This window comes from Emys orbicularis, chromosome 1 (genome assembly GCF_028017835.1).
Source record: "Emys orbicularis isolate rEmyOrb1 chromosome 1, rEmyOrb1.hap1, whole genome shotgun sequence".
NCBI lineage: Eukaryota > Metazoa > Chordata > Testudines > Emydidae > Emys > Emys orbicularis.
In genome coordinates this window covers 189,473,876-189,487,050 of record NC_088683.1, presented here as the reverse complement: position 1 = coordinate 189,487,050, position 13,175 = coordinate 189,473,876, and positions in this window count along the sequence as shown.

Below are 13,175 nucleotides of genomic sequence, written 5' to 3'. Positions count from 1 at the left end.
GAGCAAATATAGTAACCACCCTTATCTAATTCCTCTCCTCATTCATGCATCAGAAACATTAGAAGTGCTTTTACAGGAATAAGGGAAAGGCAGCCCTTGATATGAAAGCTGTGCATCTCTTGCTGGGTTTTAACAAACGTTCTCCTTGGTTTCAGTTCACATGGTTTCTTGCCTTTTAATTTGTTTTAAGTTTCAGGTTCATTCAAACCCAGCTGTAAAAGGATAACAAATAAGAACAAAGCAGTGTCTTTTTTTTAAGCTCTCTGCATTGCTTATGGATTCGCAAGATTTGTGAGGTTTTATTTGACCCAGAAGATGTCTGATGTGACCAGCTATCTCCAGTTTGTTATTAAAACAAAACCCAACCAAGTAATTAAATAGGGTTAGTTGAAAATGTTCAAAATTTGTAATTTTGACAAATTTCATTATCAAAATTTTAACTAAATTTTAATAAAAATTCCATTCTGTTTTTTGACCAGCTCTACAATTAAGTTTCAAAAAATCCATGCGTATCCATGTATACCAAAAAGCTTCATGTTGAGATTCTGTTGAAGGGATGTGTGGCCCAAAAGAGAGGTTTTTGTTCAAAACGGCTGGATTCTCTTACAACTTTCAACGGGAAGTCAGCAGAGTTTTGTATGGGTTCAAGTTTTGTTGAGCAGTGATTCGCAGTCCAGTCAGCTAATCCCCGAGATACTGGAGCCAGGGGATTTCTGCTGCCTTACTCTGTCTCCTTGGCAAATTATGTTAAAATGAAAACATAAAATGAGATGTTGGTTTGGATACCCTGTGGTTCTTTTCTTCTTTAAGCATCTTAGCTGATTTTAAAGGGCTTTAAAAGGGGCCACTGGTTCCCACCCCTCATGTCACTCTCTCCTGAACTTTTTATTTTCTTTTTTTTAGTCTATTGTCAGATTTGCTTGTCCCATCTCTTCCTTTCCTCATAGAATCTGTGATGGTGCTTCTGAACAAGGGACTTGAAAGTGCTGCCTTAGGAAGTCCAAATCCTGTGGAGAAAGGTTGAGAGGTTTCCCCACGCAAAAGGCAAAGGTAGCTGTGGGGATTTCTCCTCCTCTTCCTTCCCTCCAAACCCCCATGTAGCTGCCTCTCTTCTCTCTGCAGCCGCTGAGATGGAGACCAGTTCCACGTGGCCAAGAGGCAATGGGGGAGCTAGGAGAACAGCTGGGCCACACATCATGTTGCTTTTCAAATCTGTTGGGGGAAAATGTCACCACAGCTTCAGAGCAGCAGTGACTCCCACTCTACTCTGGGTCTGCTTGTATAGGGATGATACAAGCAGCAATGCCACAAGGATGGGTGGGAAGACTGGGAGAGGCAGGCTCTCTTCATTATTATTAAAACCTAATGGTGATAGTGGTTGGAAGAGAACTCAGGAGTTCTTGATTCCCAGGCCTGTGTTCATTCCTTTGGCTGGTGCTGCCTTGATGGTTGGTGTTTCTTTCGCCCCCTCCCCCCCCTTGCCCCACAAGTCTAAAAAGGAGTGAAGTCACATCCTGACTAGAATAAGGAAGTACCATTCATCTGATGTGTATTCTCTATATCCTGCACTCTTGCATTTAGTTTGGGTAAAGTCAGACAACTGCTCCTAATCTGGATACATCTGAATTTTAAAATGTTGAAGAGAAAAACTTCCAATGTGTCGGATAAGGAGAAATGTCAAAAACCAAAGGTAAGAGAATGTTATATAATAAAAGAGATACTTAACAGTTTGCAGAGCAGGTATTTTTTGATGCTTGAAAGAGTTGAGCATCAGTCATTCACTTAAAAAAATCATATGCAATGTACAGGCTTTGTTCTATGAAAAGGTTGAATAGGAAAATCTGATATTAAATAACACTGATAGTGTCTCAGGAGCTCCTAATACACTGACCTGTGCTTCATTATTATAATCTCCTGGCTCAGTTTGTATACATTCAGTTTAGTGTCTTCAGTTTACGGAATCTTCATTATGGAACTGCCATTCACACTGTAAAGGGACAAAGCAAAATTTGGAGGTGTCTGCTCAGAAGAGTCCTGCTAGTGTTTGCCTAGTGTTGTTTGCCTACTGATGTGTTGCTGCTGTTTTGACAATAGCTCTCACATAAGTCTCCTCTACAGCCTGTGATAAACCAGGGATGTAGCAGGAAAGTGTGTGCCAACAGAGAGGAGGGGTGAAGGATTAGCAGATGTATTATTTTTTTCCCATTTAAACACAATTGCTGTTTCATAATACTAAAGAAGAAGACAGCACTTGGCAAACAATCTTTTAGTCGGCTGCACGTTGCTGGAAATGTTTATACTTTCAGACTGAAAAAATATGCAAAGTCAATGATAGTATGCGACATTGTTCAACTTCTGCAATCTGAAGTTGGAGGAGGGAGATTAAAGGCACTTGTAGGATGTATGGGAATGTCCTGAGCTAGGAACTGAGCTTCAATTCCTACCATTGGGTGCACCCTGGCCCTTCCCAAAGTAAAAAATCAAATGTCTTCAGAAATACTTTCCTGAGCCCCTGGAGTAAGTTATCACTGGCAGATATGAAACATGAGAGAAAATCTGAAATATCTACCCTTTACTTCAATTTGGTGGTGCCAGAATTTTAGCAAAGGGCCCCTGCGAGCCAGGGTGACCAGATAGCAAGTGTGAAAAATTGGGCCGGGGGTGGAGGGTAATAGGCACCTATATAAGACAAAGCCCCGAATATCAGGACTGTCCCTATAAAATCAGGACATCTGATCACCCTACTGCGAGCCCAGGCCAACATCTCACTGCTCTCAGTAGGGTGCCTGCTAGCATGTAGAACTAACTCCCCATGGCATGAATATGGCTCAGCTTGTAACTCTCAGTCCTAAAAGATCATTGAAGACACTTGCTCATCAGAAGAATTTTCTGTTTTAACCATTGTTGGCCTTTCTGTGAAACACCCCCAGTTCTACGGTCTTATTTATGGACCATTGAGGTAAAAGAGAGTCTTTCCATGGATTTCAATGAGCTCTGGATCAAGCCCTTCCTGATTCACATTTTGTTTTTATAGTTATATATTTTATGCTGTTAAATTATTGTGATGCATTTTATAGGCAGTGAATTAAAATAATGAACAGCTAGTTTTAAATAAATGGCACATGACTAAAACTAAGAAATGAGCATAAGAGAATCAGTTCCTTCTCATTTATGGATGGTTTTGGTTTTCTTGTCAGATATATTCATTAAGGGCCAAACACGACCCACTTCACTCCTGTGGAATGGTAACTTTCTGAACAAATAGTCCCATTGATTTCATTGGAGTTACTCATGGATTCCACATGGCAAAGGATGGCAGAATCCGGCCCAAATTAAAATGTGGATAGGTGACCACTGAACAATGGCTCTTAGTGATCAATATAAATATAATAATAAATTAAACAAATACCCATGTTCCCTGTTTCAGTTGACCTATTCTGCTAAAGAGTTCCATGAACACCTATGCTGCTATACAAATAAATAAATAAACAGTGAACAAGCAAACAAGGAGTTGTAGTCTTAAGTCACTTTAATGAGAATGAAGAGCCCATACCTTTAATTTCATTTTATTCTCCAAATCAAATGAATTTTACATTGTCATTTATATCAGAAACTCAGTAACACCTAGTATAATCATACTGTTCGTACGTATCACTTCTTCTGTGATACTATGTAGTTCTAGTACTTCAGCCTGAAAACAGCTTGCTTGTTCTGGGTAAATCAGTCTGTATCCTTTTCTCATCACATTGGCACTCTGCTCTGGATGCATTTCACTCATCTTACACTCACTTTGGACACTGATTACACCAGCTGCAAGGCAGAGAAGAATTAGGCCCCTTTGTGTGAATGTCTCTCAATGGGAGCATTTTGCTGAGCATCTGAGGATCATAGTATTAAGAATGGAAAAAGAACATACTAATTCTAAACCAGGGGTCGGCAATGTTCGGCACGCGGCTCGCCAGGGTAAGCACCCTGGCGGGCCGGGCCAGTTTATTTACCTGCTGATGCAGCAGGTTCGGCCGATCGCGGCCTCCGCTGGCCGCGGTTCGCCGTCCCGGGCCAATGGGGGCGGTGGGAAGGCGCGGCCAGCACATCGCTCGCCCGCGCCGCTTCTCGCCGCCCCCATTGGCCCGGGATGGCGAACCGCGGCCAGTGGGGGCCGCGATCGGCCGAACCTGCCACGTCAGCAGGTAAATAAACTGGCCCGGCCCGCCAGGGTGCTTACCCTGGCGAGCCGCGTGCCGAACGTTGCCAACCCCTGCTCTAAACCATTGTTTGTCATCTTGCATTTTGTAGCTTGTTCTCTCTAAGCAAGATAGTTACCTAATTTATTCAGTGAGCGGTTGGGAAATGTACAGGACGCAAGTCAATGGCTTATGACAACATTTACAAAATTTCATAACGGATTTCCCTAGATATCTTCCTGGTTACCATGCTTTACCCAGTCAGCAGTCTATATCCGTTTATGCACATTACAGCCAGTCACGTTTGTCATCATTTTACTTTTGCACATTAATTTACAAAATTTCCATCACAATTCCCTTTTCAAATCTTTATTTTAATATAAATGTATCATGCATGTGAGGTCCATGAAGAATATCTAATATATGGTTTAGACTTAGATTGGTGAAGGGAAATCATGTGAGGATGGGGGTGGAAAGCCTTCTCTAAACAGTCAGCTGCCCCTGTGCTTGGCTCATATAGGTGGTAGGCCAAGCAAGTGCTCCATAGAGACTCTGGCAGCTGGCCCCCAACTTGTAGTGAGATGTACATCAGGGGGGGTGTGTGGATAAGTGTTCACTATGAAAATGCACTTTTAGGGTAGCTATTCTCTGGGTTATATAGAGGGTACTGTAGTACTGAAGCAACAGTAATTACTTTCCTACAGTCAATAGCAAGCACGGTGTGTGTATGTGTGTGTGTATACATAATACACCCAGTCTATATATTCTATGTAATGTGAATGAACAGTCATGTTTTGAGTCATGTCACGTCTTGTATCTGGTCTCATCCCAAAGCTGAATGTTTTCTTTGAAAGTTTAAGGAAAACCTCTTCTGCGTTCTGTGACAGTTTTCTGCAAGTCTGCTTAGCAGGTCAATAGAATATCAGGTTACATTGTGAGGGTGGTCTCTAACGAGGTAAGAGGAAGGGCCAGATCCTCAGCTAATGCATATCAGTATAGCTGCATTTACTTCCTGGAGCTACACCATTATACATCAGTTGAGGACCTGGCCCAGAAAGTTGTTATTTTCTGCTTTAAAAACTGAAAGCTTAAAAAATTTCAGAATATTGCAGAATACAGAACAGAATGTAGAAGGACCCTACAGTTGTGAGGTTCATTATATTTTTTTTCATGCCCACACATATCTAATTTCTTTCTGTCTAGGTTCTTACATGGTCTCCTATCACGATGGTATCTGAGTCATAATTATAAGTGCATCTATCAAGATACATTTCTCTCACTACTCCCTCTCCCAGCCCCCTTCTAGTCAGTGGGGACTGGACTTTGTTTATTTTGTGTTGCTGTTGTTCTAAAATGTCACATTGTGGGCAGGTTAAGGCAAACAAAAATGGTGGTTTGCATTTAGCTTTGAAAGATCTGAGCTCTGTGGTCAAACTGATCTCTCCGAGAGTAAACTTCATGGGCTAGTTGTAGAGACAGCTCTGTCTCCTCTCCACACAAGTTTCAGCTACTGCCACCAAAGAGGTTATTTTTAGGGCAGCTAGTGGGGAGGTGAGTGGATGCTCTTTACAGAATGTGTTTCAGTGACACAGTTACAGGTTTATGTAAACTTTCCCACCAGCAACCCCTGTGCCTGTCCCCGGACAAGGAGAATGTGCGTGGTATCACAAAGGGCTTTGTTTAGAGCCTGGACCCTGAAGTCAACAGGAGTCTTTCCACTGACCTCAGTGAGCTTTTGATCACTTCCTTCAAACTCTGCTATAATCTTAGTAGGCACCAACTGTCTGTGCTCTGAAGTGATCTTTCAGTCATTTAGAACCATCATTTTGATTCCCTCCCCTCCCCATCCACAGACCCACTCTCTGCCAAACCTAGCAAAGGGGCTATTCACGTGCAACTAGTCAGACGTCAGCTGTGTCTGCTATCCTGGTGCAGGGGAAGGAAGGATAATTTCATCAGAATGCTTCTACAGGACCTGACATTCCAATGCCATGCACCTTGTGCAGTCTCACAAACTTGTGCAACATGAGCGTAAAATGCTAGTACTGTTATTAGGCAGTGTTTTACATCCACTCTGTACTTGCTTTGCCCAGGTGTACATGACAGCACAAGGGGAAGATAGTGTCTATTCTGTACAGTAATATAGCTTGTAAAGTGCACAGAACTGTGGACCATAACTAGTCCATCTCTTGTTTCTGCCTCTGAAATTTATACAGTTAGGTAGAGAATGAAGGGATTCCTCTTGCTTCCACTCCAATCTGAAGCAAGCCTTACCTTATACCCTTTTGGACTTGGTTGAAGCAAGTTTTCTCTTCTATATTTATTTAGGATTACTGCTGCTCTAGCTTTATGTTAAAGCTAGAAGACATTTTGTTGTTTCATTCTGTTTTCAAATATGCTTCACCTACGTGGTGCTTGAACCTCCACCTATACAAGGTGTGAGACCGTACAGAATCATGAAGAATATATTTTCCCTATTTATCTCAACATTTGTTCAAACTGCTTAATAAAGTCCCTGTGAGCTTGTTTGCAGGATACACTGATATTATTAATTTTCAGAGCTCGAAAGGTACATATGAAATAACATGGCCAATCTGATCTGAGCTAAAATATTTCTCTGTAAAGCTATTGTACTCTAGCACTGTATCACACCAATAGTTTCCCTTCTTATACATTTTTCTTGAAATCCTGGCCCCCGGTGTAGTCAATGCCTGAGATTTCAGTGGGACCAGGATTTTACCCTTTATATGTGTTCTTGACGTAGAGAGTGATGCTGCAAACACTTACATAAATAAGTTTGCCCACAGGAGTGGACTCATTACTCACATGACTAGTCCCTTAGAAGGTGAAATATTCATTTGCATAAGTGTTTGCACGATCATGCCTGTAGTGTGGGCAGATATTAAGCAAGCTTCCCAGTGTTGCTTTTTTCTCCTATGGGGGTTTGAGCAGCACTCCGTAAGGGGAATACTGATGAGAGAAAAGAAAATACAAACTAAAGGTGCAATAAGCCTTAGCGCCCAGAATAATTCAAGTCATAATTAGAACTTCTGTAGACTAAGGTCTGCAGTGTAGAGATTGTTCAGAGTTAATGAATATTAACTAGGGTTTATCCTTGAGTAGTAGAAATTCAGCTTTTTAATGTTGGTTCAAAGGTATAGCCTGATACAGTTGTGGAAATAGCAAGTTTTTATATGTTTTTTTTTTTCCAAAATTTTGAGTGCATAAATGAGCCCCTGCTCATGTCACGGATGCTAATTTTCACAACCATGACTGAAGTGGTGTTCGTTTTCATTTGCATTTCATTCTAACAGTGATGAGGGGTGATGAACTGATGAGAAGTACTACCTGCTATTCAAATTTATGCTCATAGGCAAAAGGGACACACAGTTCTGTCATTAAAGGTCTTTACTGTGTTGTCTCTTGTGGAAAGACTGTTTGTCAAAATACATTTGAACTCTGTAAAGTTACCAGAAAGAGAGGACATCTGGGATGTAATTTTAAGGATTTGGCTTACAGTGGGCCTTATCAAAAGAGGCTCATGTAAAAAGTATACTAGAAATAACCAAATACATAAATGTGTATACAGAAGATTGCAGGTGACATTTCAGAGGGATATTTCTTGTTTCCCTCAGGCTTTATAAAACCTAGAACAAGGTTAGAGGGAACCATTGGTGATTTTTTTTTTCTTGCTTGCATGGAAGGCTCCACAGCCAAAGCCTTACTTCTTTTATCTCTAATTTTTGTCAGGCATTGGTATAAGTACCTTTTTTCACAGCCCACAGAGCATTTTTTTTTTTTTTGGTCTTTCATCGGAGGAATATTTAGCAAGTTGTTTTCCATGATGTTTGTCCAGGAGCAAGATGGGCTTTGAAACCCTGAGGTGCTATTCTCTCCCCACAGGGTAAGACTCCAGGAGTTACTGTGATCCTATGATGAGATAATAAGGTGCTGGTATGTCCAACATTCCCATGTGGATGCTCCAGTCAGAATGTCCATGTCACATGCCTGGATGCTCTAAAGGGGCCATATTTGAAAACTGGGTTCTCCATCAAACATACACATGTGCACACACTCATAAGCACAGGGGGGGCAGATACTCAGCTGATGTAAAAGAGCTAGCTTTACTGAAGTCCATGGATTTACACCAGCTAAAGATCTGCCCCAATATCTGTTTTTCTTTCATTAATTGTATAGAGCATTTGACTAATTGCAATATTGTATTTTCAGGTAACGCCAAATACCTCTGAACCAAATGTGAATAAGGTGTCTGATACCTGGAAAGTAATTACTTGGAAAAGGATTGTCTGTTTTGGGGAAGCAGATGATGTGGTTTACAGTTTGTCATATATGACAACACTCTGCCAGTAATCTGTGTCAGAATATTCATAGTTCAGTTATCAGACCTGAAGTAACTGATGGCCAAGTTTAAGCAAGGATGGAATGGTATGAATGTATTAGCTAAAGACACCATCCGTTATTGTACATACTGATTTGGCATCATGAGCTGATAAAAATGTTTCATGACTATGCTGTGCATTGTCTCTCTGCATTGGATCTGCCCTCTTCAAGTCAAGAAGAGAAACTAGTGTGCGATAAGTAGTGTAACTGCATCAATCCATATTCAGCTGTGCAGAGTTTGCTAGCACACAAGATGTTATCATTTGCATTTCCTAGCTAGAAGTGAGCTAATTAAGAGACTTCATTTTGGGGTCTGAATCCCCATGGACTAGGGGGAGAGTCTCCATGTGACTAATAGTGTTAATCCTCCTCAGGGCCGTAGCAACAAAGAACGTGGCCCCCTCCAAACGGTGGCCCCCTCCGAACATATGTCCGGGCGGGGCCCCTTACAATGCAGAAACTGGAATGCGGTATTTATTTTGCGACTTTTAGGGGCCCCCTTCCTTGCGGGGCCCCCTCCTGTCGGAGGGTACGGAGGGCGCTCGCTACGCCTCTGATCCTCCTACATAATTGACTCAAGTGGTATGAAACCCACTCCTGGGCCTGTGACAGATTGTTTGGACTGGAATGACAGGTGATACCAGTGGTAGCAAGTCAAATGGTTCTGGTCACTCTGTCCTCACATCATCTCCTTAACTGTGGTTTTTGAAAGTGGAGCGAGGAAGAGGAAGAAGGGACAGCGGGGCTGCTTTGGCTACTAATAGCAGTATTATTGTTTTTATCAAACTGGCAACATCAGCATTTTTGCTGTGGACCAAGACATAGATGAGCTGATGTGCATTCTCAAGGTTGTATCAACAACACAGCAAAAACAATCAGTAGTACAAAAATGAATGAAGGCTATAGAAATATATGGGGGTGGGGGGGCGTGTTGTAAGAGGTGGAAGGTTTATCACCAGATGCCAGATTGTCTCTCAGAGGGGCAACCTGGAATATTTCCCATTTCATTTATCTTTTCTCTTTCTTCATCTCTTCTTCCCTTCTAGAAGCATTATTATTATTCTTCCTCCTCCTGAGATTGATCACTAAAGTTCAGAGTCTAGCAAAAATGCTGGAGATTTAAAGCTTCTGCTGTCACCAATGCTGCTGCTCTAGCTGCTTATATTATTATACATAATATACCCCATCCTGCCAATTCTGTAGCTTTTGTTACTCTGCATTTTTCCTTGGTTTGTTCTGTGGATGGGGAGAAAGAGGAAAGGATGGTTGAATACAATATAATTTGACTATAAGAAGGGCTGGCCCCTGGCCTTCACACATCATTCACATTTGAATGGAAACAAAATATATTTTTTAAAAATATCAGTTGCCATCTTCTGACTAAACACCACTCCTAACAGGTGGAATAGCTCTTTAGGGTGGGGTGTTGAGTCAGAGCCTGCTCCTCTCCTCTAGCAGTGACTCTCCACTGCTGGGGGGTGTGCCACACCCAGCATGGTGCAGACAGGCCAGCCCTCACTCTACACTGAAGAAGAAATATGGAGGGACCTCCTGATGCCGTACAGCATCATGTCACCTTTATGGAGAAGCCAAGCAACCCACCACCTTTTCTCTTCATTCATGCCTGAGTCGTATTCTCATCTTCATGAGAACAATGAGGCAGTCCCACTCTCCCATCCTGCACTGGTCTCACTTACAGCTTCATGAGCTGACTGGATGGCCTGGTCACCTATCTGGTGCAGAAGGAAGCAGAAATTCCCTCTATTGGGTCTTGCTGATCTCATTTAAAAGGTGTTCCAGGATTAATGCTTTGGAATACTCAATGGTAGGGTGAGATGATCCTAGAGCATGGAATACTATGTTGGATTTTTTTTTTGAGGACTTCTTTTGCTTTCCTGAACCTGAAATATTATTGTAGGAGTGCCACCCAACAGAATGGTCATGGTTAAATGAAGGGAAAACTACAAACAAGAGACTGTTCCCTTCTCATTATGTTTGAGACAGAGATTTGTCACAGACAGTTATCCTGGGTAGTGAGATGAAGAAATCAACTTCACTTAGCAACAGCACAACAAAAAAAGTAAATATGTGAAGCTGAGATGACAGGGTGGTTGAGAGAGCTGAAGGAACTCGCTGGGTCAACTCCCTGCTGTGTTGCACCATATGTAGTCAGCTGCACCTGTGGAAAGTGGGTGTTCAGCTTTATCACTCCTGAATTGCACCCAATCTGCACTGCTAAGCTGTTTCATTATGCAAAAGAGCGTTGCTGGCTGGCTCTGAGAGATGAGGTGTAAGGTAAAAAGGGGTGTGGCTGAGAGCCAAAAAGAGGCACAGTTAACAAAAATCTATACTGAACTGAGTGACTCAGAGCCTGGGTAAAGCTGGTGTAAGTGGCTAATCTAAACCAGAGGAACCACGAGGGGGGCTCTAATCACAAGTGCAAAGCTGGACTTTGCTGACATCCCCTAGTGAGACATGTTCTTCTTCAAGCTCTCATCTCTGTAATTACTTCTTTTGTACAAAATTATTGCCTGTCACACAGACCATGTGCAATATTGGAGGACCATGGATGCAGCATATGAAAGTCACATAAGACTTGTGCAGACAGCAGATGTGAATGAGGAGAAAAAGAGGCAATGCAGCTGAGCAAATTATTGGTTAATAAATCAGTGTCTCTCCACACCCAGCCAGTGCATGGCAATAGTGTGCAAGGGTCTTGCCAGGCGAATACCTGAGTGCTGCACTAACACATGCTTTAGGGAACTTTGCAGTGTCTGTGGCATGTGAGAGCTTTCTCAGAGGGACATTGTTTCTCTGCAGATTGCCCAGCAAGTGCTTTTGTAGCTTCTCTGCTCATTTTCACATACAGACAAATAAGATCCTTTCTGCCCTCATGTTACTCCCCAAATTCCCTGAGCAGCAGTGACAGGATCATCAGTTCAAGGCTTACAAGACCCCTGTGAGTGACTGCAGCAGAGGTGAGAGACTGAACAGGGGTGTGTATGGTTACTAGACCCATACCTTTGGCTCCACCCATTACCCAAAAGAGCTCCTGTGTGTATCTGTGCAGTTCTGGTGTAAAAACTACTGGAGAGAATCAGGATGGTGTAACTAATTCAATTAGACTAGACTTTCTCATGAGACTGCAGCTGTAGTACTTAGTTTATTACAAGCTGCCCAGAATCAAACCTATTGCATCTTTCATGCCAAGAAATGTTCCTAGGCAGTGCTAAATTACTAGGATGCTATTAGCTGGATGTTCTTTTTGAGCCTACTTAATGATCCAAAGCCTAACATGTAGTGTATGAACTCCAGTTCCCAATGATCAGTTTTCAAAGCCCAAAGCATGTTATCACGTGCATACATGTACCACATACAATTAGCGTATCACTGAACCCTATGCCATTACAATGAAACATAATCTGGCCTTCACTATACAGTAGTCAAATACTAGCCTTCAGTAGCAAAGTGTAATCTTTTTTTTGGTTTGTTTCATCATTTTCATAGGTAAAATAATGAAAATCGATTGCCATATAGATTTGCGATAACTCTAACATTAACAGTGACTGATAATAAATATTGGTCCAAATTCTGCCCTCAAACCCATAAAAGTGGTTTCAGCTAATGTTGCTAAAGATTTATTAATAAAATTGTACTCAGTAGGTTTGAGTGGATATAATCAAAGGACAAATTTGGCTTGTTGGTTGGATATATTTCAATATATCTTATCCTTCAGTTGTTTTAGGCTCTGATCTTTAAATGAGCTCCATCCAAGCCCTGGGGTCTGCCCGTGTAACATTCTTTGCAGGATTGGGCCCTTCATTAGCAGTGACTAAAGTCTTTTGTTTGATTATGCTTTACAGTTACTTTTTGTGTCTCAATAAACAGGTTCTAATTATAATTATTTGTCATAACAGACCACTAACAAGTCTCCATTAATGCATAAATTTCAAAACAATACTATCAACAAATCAATTAACTTGGTATTCTCCTATACATTAAGTACCTTTATAGACTTACAATCTGCTTTAACAGCCGGCAGTGAACTAGAAACAGAGATCCAATAATATCTGAAATAAATTTCCCCACCTTGTACCCAAAGGTTGAAAGATCCCTGGATTCAAATAGACAAAGCCCTTAATCCTACATTTTTCTTTCCAAGCACCAGTCTGAAAAATGCAAACTGCAACATCAGCACTATGCTAGTGGCTTCCAAAATTTCTCCTCCAAAGATCCTAAGAAAAGATTTACTCATTCTTTATTCATTTAGGATCACATATTGTATATTTGCCCCACGTAAAACTGTCACTCTCTTACTTTTTAAAAAAAAAGTTTAGGTTCAAAAATTCTGGTGGCGTTAGAGGCTGTCTGAGATGGGAATGTTTATAAGCTCTATGATATTAACTGCAGCACTCAACCTCAGGTGACATAAAGCATGCAAAAAAGAACTTTCTGTCAGTTTTATTATTTCTAAAAAGGTTCCCCTTGAAGGAGAAGAGTGACCTTGCTCTGCTGAGCTGACATATGCCACTGAATTAATAGCTAAGCTTTGCTGTAGGGGAGCTTGCAGAAACATTACAACTCCAGTGG